Source organism: Hirundo rustica, chromosome W (assembly GCF_015227805.2).
Source record: "Hirundo rustica isolate bHirRus1 chromosome W, bHirRus1.pri.v3, whole genome shotgun sequence".
In the NCBI taxonomy this organism is placed as follows: domain Eukaryota; kingdom Metazoa; phylum Chordata; class Aves; order Passeriformes; family Hirundinidae; genus Hirundo; species Hirundo rustica.
Window position 1 is genome coordinate 7,572,312 of NC_053487.1, and position 7,149 is coordinate 7,579,460.

General features: G+C 41.1%; 1 non-coding gene across 1 annotated transcript; it reads right to left on the reverse strand.

The window, feature by feature from the left end:
- Nucleotides 1-6,824: 6,824 nt before the first annotated feature.
- On the reverse strand, nt 6,825-6,905 carry LOC120765011 (small nucleolar RNA SNORD72). The gene has a single exon (XR_005704341.1). It is a non-coding gene; the product is annotated as a small nucleolar RNA SNORD72 (small nucleolar RNA).
- Nucleotides 6,906-7,149: the final 244 nt, after the last annotated feature.

A 7,149-nucleotide genomic window follows, 5' to 3' on the forward strand; every position in this document is an offset into this window, starting at 1 on the left:
CTGCATTGCAGAGAACTTAGGAACAAGTGGTAGCAGGATGGGAAGTCAATGCCCAAAAGAGGAGAGATGGATTTGTTTTACCTACATTATTGGGCACAAAGCACAAGATTTAGTAAAAGAGCAGTTGATAAGCAAAAAGGCTAAGTCAGTACAACCACCTAAACCTGTGCCAATCTCAGTCGATGATTTGTATACAAAACTTGAACAGCAATTATAAAAAGAAGTAGATATCTCAAGGATGGGTAAAAATCAGTTTGTAGAATTGGGGGAAAGAATAAGTAAGGAACTTAACATAACCAATTGTTGGGTCTGTGGAGGGGCTTTGATGTCAGAAGAATGGCCATGGAAAGGCAGCAGCTTAGGCCCAATTGAGCTTCTTAAATGGAACCAAGCAAGTACAAGTGGAGAAAACAGACCAGAAGAGTGGATTTTAAGCTCAGCAGTGAAAGGGGAAGAATGTCTCTGGTGCACTGGGAAAAGGTTCATTCATGAAGTAGGAAAAACACCCTGTGAAAGATATAAGGTTATTAATAGAACTTCTGTATGGTGGGTCCCAGAAGCACCAACCGTGTATTGGACCCAAGAAAAAGCAAAAAAAGTGAATTGTAAGTATGATAACAAAATCAAACTTTTTCAGTGTAATGATACAGGTAAAAATCCTTACTATGGCATCCCAGTGTTGAGGTTTAAGTCTCCTGTAGAATTTTTTCCCCCTCCCAAGTTGCTAGGAGACTAAGTGCTGAGTGCTTAACCTGGACAAAAGAACTGATAACTTAGTTTTGGGGGAGGGAAAAAAAAAGCTCCCGGAGAGAGCTGAGGGTGGGGGGATCTCGCGGCTCTTTTCTTCTTCCGGGGGGAGCACCGATCGGGCCACGGCTGGCTGCTGGAGTCCACAGTTAACGAAGGAGTCTGGTCCTGGGAATTCTATCATCTGTTGGAGTGCCCAGGAATTCACAGTTTCTTCGCTGTCCTGCTGGATTTTGGGTCAGCCCGGGTCCCGCCGCTGCGGCTTCTCCGGCACTGCCACCTCTGCCTGCCGAGGACACCCCCTGCCTGCGGAGGACAGTCCACCGCACCCGGCTTCCAGCCATCAGCGCCGGAGCTTCCACCGTTTGCCCTCGGGGTTCTTGGTTCTGTTCTACTATTGTTATAATTGCTGTTGTTTTTTTGTCTGTCCTGTTATATTTACTAGTGAAGGACTGTTATTCCTTTTCCCCATAGCTTTGACTGAAAAGTTTTATTTTTAATTTTCCAAATTATAATAACACGGAGGGAAGGATTCAAATTCCTCATTTCCTAGAGAGGCCTGCCTCTCCATAGCAGACACCTGTCTTTTCAAAACCAAGACACCCAGAAATTTCCAAATTTTGGGAGAATATAGATCAACAAAAATTTGACTATTAGAAAGCTCCAGATGGCTTATTTTGGATATGTGGAAAAAGAGCATACCCAAAACTCCCCTCTCAGTGGAAAGGGAGCTGTACTCTGGGAATTATACAGCCAGGATTTTTTCTTTTACCAGGACCTGATGGGGATCAATTAGGGATACCAGTTTATGAGGATCTAAAGAGAAACAAAAGAGAATTGATTGGAGGATTCCAAAAATGGGGACATGAAGAATGGCCCCCTGAACGCATACTGGAAACATATGGGCCAGCCACCTGGGCACAAGATGGGAGTTGGGGATATCAAACCCCAATTTATATGCTAAATAGTATTATAAGACTTCAAGCCGCTGTAGAGATAATAGCAAACAAAACTGGTCAAGCAATGGAATTAATATCAAGGCAACAAACCCAAACAAGAGCGGCTGTGTATCAGAATAGGTTGGCTTTAGACTATTTGTTAGCTGAAGAAGGGGGTGTTTGTGGAAAGTTCAATACATCAGATTGTTGTTTAAAAATAGATGACAATGGAGATGCCGTCCTGGACATAGTCAATGATATCAGAAAAATCGCTCACGTACCAGTTCAAAAGTGGGAATCAATGCTAAATACTAGCTGGTGGGATAATGTGTTGGGAGTAGAATGGTGGAAAAAGTTAGGCTTCTTCCTTTTATGTGCTACAGCTGGTCTAATATTTCTTCCTTGTTTGATCCCCTGTTTCATTCGTCTCATCACCAGTGTAGTACAAGGCATGCAATTAGTGAACATTGACCAAAAGTTGCCTACAACAACAACACCACAAAGGATTATGGTGTTAAAGAAACAAAATGATATAGAAGACCCCTTTAAAGAAGCGAGATTGATTTGTGAAAAAAAATGAGCAAATAATGAAGGCTAGAAAACAATGAATATTGCTTGAGCCAAATTAATTATAAAAAGAAAGAGGGAGGATTGTGAAAAGTGCGTATTATATGGCTCTACGCAAGATATTTACTATATGTATTATGTTGTATTGATTGTTAATGTTGTATTAATATTTTGATAGTATGGTAAATGTAGTTTTGTAGTTAAAATGTAGTTTTTATGTACCAGCCACAGGAAAACGTAAATCTTTCAGAGAAAAAAGAATTTACTACTTCCTTATCAGAAGAGACCAACTTCTCCTGCCTTGCTCGGCCCTGAAGACGCCATAGAGATTAAAGGAAAAAAGTGACACTAACCAGAGACAATTCTTTGTTTGAATGGAATTTATGCATCATGTATGAAATGTATGAATATTCAACAGGCTATTGTTTTTAAGAGATAATCCTTTGTTAACAGGGGTCCTTCTCTAGAGCTTGTTTGCTCGGGAAGTCACCCAGATGTCTGTAACTTTGTTTTTATTGTCTCGTATTGTCCTAACCCTAATTGTTCAATTTTTTACTCTAATTCTATTTTTATAACCATCTTATTTACTATTAAACTTTCAAAATTTTAAAACAAGTGATTGGCGTTTTTCACAGACCTGTAGCTCGCCTTGTCCATTTTTTCTTTTTCACTACTGGAGCAATTACTGTAGTTGTTCTTTGGGTCCCTATCTCAGCCATTATTATCCTCAAACGCAATTTGAGTTCCTGCCTCAACTACAGTCCTCTGAGAATACTGAACTGTGGCTCAATAGGCACAAGCCAGATGCCAGTACAGGGTGAGGAGCTGCTGGTTTTCAGTGGGGTAGGCAAGGCACCCTTCTATCAGTTGACAGGTCAGTTCGTCAGGGTTGATTGCCTGTTCAGGTGTAAAGTGCAAGGTAATGGGAGGTGATAATTGCTCTAGGAACCTGCCCAAATCCTTCCACCCACCCTCTCTCAGGAACTGGATGCCTCAGAGCAGATTTCAATATCTCCTCACCTGAAGTTTTTCTCTTACACCAGGATGACACCATATTCCATGAACTCCATAGTGTACCGACAGTATTAGCTAATATCCTTAACAATATTAAGCAGCTTACATAAGGATGAGCAATGACCATGGGAGGCTGCATTATAAAAGCCTTCACATCAGTCTCAGGCAGGCAGAGGGAAGTATATTCCCTCATTGTCCACAAAAGACAGTTCCCTCAGCATAAGGCCATCAGCGTAAGGGCAAAGCATAGAGCCATTGTTTGTGTTAATATGTTCTTAAACTCAGCAAAATAGGGATAAGGAGTTGTCATGGGTTATTACAGTATAGTTTTTTAGTCATAGAGGAATGTGGAATGAATTTCCAGGTCTGGACCTAGGAATTGCTTTAAAAAGAACAAGGACCTATCACGGGGTTAGTTGGAATATTGGCATCTGTTTTGACCACTAAAAAATGTCAGCTACGACTTTGGGAAGTACCATATAAAACCCCTTGATTTCCTCAGGTCGGCCTTTTTTTTTTCCTTTGACCAGAGAGAGACAGGTAACATCGAGTTGGGCCTGCTGCTCCCCCCCCCCCCCCCCCCCCGACTTATTAAAGAAAATATGGGTACTGATCTAGTATCGATACCCAACTGTGATGGACAAAAACTCTCTAACAGTTTAAAGTTAGAAAGTGTATGTTTATTATGGCGCTGGACAGTGTGCGGGATAGCTCCCAAATTCACACCGCAATTTACAGGTGATTACAGAGTCCCTTTATTTAAAAAAGTATTGAATATCCAAAACACAAATGCATATTCATAACCCTGGTACATCCAATTCCCCGCTTCATATGGTAATTAGCTCAAAAGCTATTAAGCATGCATAGTTTGTTCTTTGAAATGGGTCGGTGGTCCTTTTCATGGGGAGGGGTCCCCAAAATGAGGAAGTAAAGAAGTCTTCCTCGTTCTGACCTTTCTACCTTTTCCATGCAAATGTGATAAATGAACCCTTGGTAGGACTCCTATTTCCTGTCTTCGTGACTGTTCAATGGGTTTCTGGGCAGAGGAGGCCTACAATTGTCTTATGTTCCTAAAAGCTATTCATCAGTTTCTATATTCTTCATTATAAACACAGCTAACCAAACAAAATTGACAAGTAATCAGTTATTCTAATATGGAAGAGTGATCCCAAACCCAGTTTCTCTTAGTTAATTACTAACTTTTAATTTCAGCAAAGCCTACCTATCTACTTTAATTAATTTCAGCAAAGCTTCTCTCTAACTAAAATCTTAACCCCTCTAAAAATCCTTAATTCTCTAAAGTTTATGTCTCACCCCCTTTTTGGGGGGGAGCTGGCCTGAGGCCTGGCTGGATTCTATCAGCTCCTGGGTGGGAGGGGGGAAGGTGAGGTTGCTGCTTTACAACTACTTTCTCCAAACTTCCCTAGAGGAGGGAGGGATCTCTGCAGAACCCCTAATAAGAGCTATGGGCACCATTTAGGCTGAGGCCACCCCGATTTACACCGAGGGGTGGGCCGAAAAGGCATTTATGATCCCGCCTGGTTTGGGTTTTTTTTGTGATTCCGGACTGCCCGGGTGCTCTGATCTCTGATGTTTCTGCCTGAGTTCTTCCTCCCCTCACCAGCACAGCCTTGAACATCTAACACCATGAGCTACCTACTGCTGAAGAGAAGAGACTCTGGGCAGATTTAACCCTTTCCTGGCAACATGAAGCTTCCAGGGCTTGGCCCTTCTCTGAGAGAGAAAAGAAAGAGACAGAGTGAACATAAAGAAAAAACAGCATGAAGTCAATGGAGCAAGAGTGAAAAAACTGTTGGGACAGAGGGTTGAGGAGTTTGTTGTTCCATTCTTATTGAGCCATAAACTCTCTATTTAAATTATTCCTTTAAATCATGGGAAAGATATGCATTTGGGGAGATGGTTGTTTAGATTTGTGTGTGGATTTGAGCAAAGGTGTTTGTGATGGACTAAGTAATATTAATCCTATAAAATGCTTGAACAGAGATAGAGATGAGAAGCCCTCTGCACCAGTGAAGAAGTGAGAAGATATCTCTGTACCTTGAGATGAAGAATCCTTTGCTTTTGGAGTTATTAATCTTTAAACAGTCACACCCCAATATGCAAAAGTCTAAGACCCATAACCCACAAGCTGCTTGGGAAACTGCTAATGGAAAGGGTCACAAAGGCAGGTTTCTCCAGGTGGCTGTTTTTGTGACAGTTAAAAAACCCACAAGAGAACTGTTCTAGGTTGTCAGTAGAATCCATGGGTCTAAGAGAGACTCTTCTCCTAAAGAATTGATGAAAGACTATTTTCAACTGGTGAAACTGACTGAAAATCACAGGTTTGTCTATGTTGTTTGTAGGAAAGTTAACAGTTTGTTGGGGGAGGGAAGAGTGTTTTTGGAGTTTCATTCTGTTTTGGTTTAGTTTTCCTAACTTTCTTTTTCCATTCCTTTAGTGTGTGTTAATAAAACTATTTGTTCATTTTTAAGGTTAATCCTGCTTTGCTTTACTCCTAGTCTCTCTCCCACAGAAAAAGAGTGAGTACTAAGACCAAAATTTAGTGAATGTGAAACCACTACAGGACTGCAGCTGACAAACTCCATGTCCCCCACAGGAGCTTGCTACTTGATAACTACTGTTTACTATAGTATGATTTATATATTTATATAAATTTTAACTGCACTTGTTTCACCTCACATGTTGTGTGCCAAAAAAGGACTGCAGTGGGTTGACCTTGGCTGGACACCAGGTGCCCACAAAGCTGCTCTATTGCTCCCCTTCCCAGCTGGACAGGAGAGGGAAAATAAGATGGAAAACAATTTGTAGGTTGAGATAAAGCAGTTTACTAAAGCAAAAGTAAAAGTTTGTGCAAACATGAGCAAAGAGAAAAAAAAAGGTTTATTCTCTAGTTTCCATTGGCGAGTGATGTTCAGTCACTTTCTGGGAAGCAGGGCTTCAGCATGCAGAGCAGTTGCTCTGGAAGGCAAACACTCTAAAGTAATGAATATCCCTGTTCCTCCTCCCTCCATTAGCTTTTATATCTGAGCTTATGTCATATGGTATGGACTATCCCTTTGGGTAATTTGGGTCAGCTGGCCTGGTTGTGTCCCCTCCCAGGATCTTGTTCACTCCCAGCCCCTTGATGGGGGGGAATGTTGGAGATAACGCTGATGCTGTGCCAGTGCTGCTCAGCAAAAGCCAAAACATTGATGTGTTATCAGCACCTTTGTGGCTCCCAATGCAAAGCACAGCACTGGGAGGGTTGCTGTGGGGAAATAAACTCCAGCTCAGCCAGACACAATATACCATGTTTCACTGAAGTAAAATGTACAAAAGATGACATTTTCTGGATAAGACAATTTATTTTAACAAATACATGTATTTTTATGATGAACTGGAGGCTGCAACAGCTGCTCTCTTGGGCTTTGGCATGGTTCCTTCACAGAATCCATTCCTACAAGTAGAAATATGGTTATTATTTTTTGAAAGGTTGACTTTTGCTCCAAATTATTTTCCAAGAAGCAATGTTTCAGATCAGGTTCATCAGTTTTTTTCAGCTTCTCCCAGTAATGCACTGAAATCACTATGGAGTTCATATGTTCAGAGATTTTTCATAAGAAACATAATTCACAAACTGTTTGGAATAAGCAATATGGTTTTCTCTCTCTTCTGCTGAAGTAAATGACTTCTTCAAACAGGGAGATTTCATTAACTGAGTAAACACTACAAGACTGAATCCGATACAGCATACCCACTGAAGGTATGCCTTACTTTATGTTCCTACTTAGCAGCTCGGCAAAAGATTTCACATTTGTTAGCACTGAAGTGCAAGTCAATTTCTTATAGAAATCAACCCCAAGCTTGCTTTTGGAGATGATGT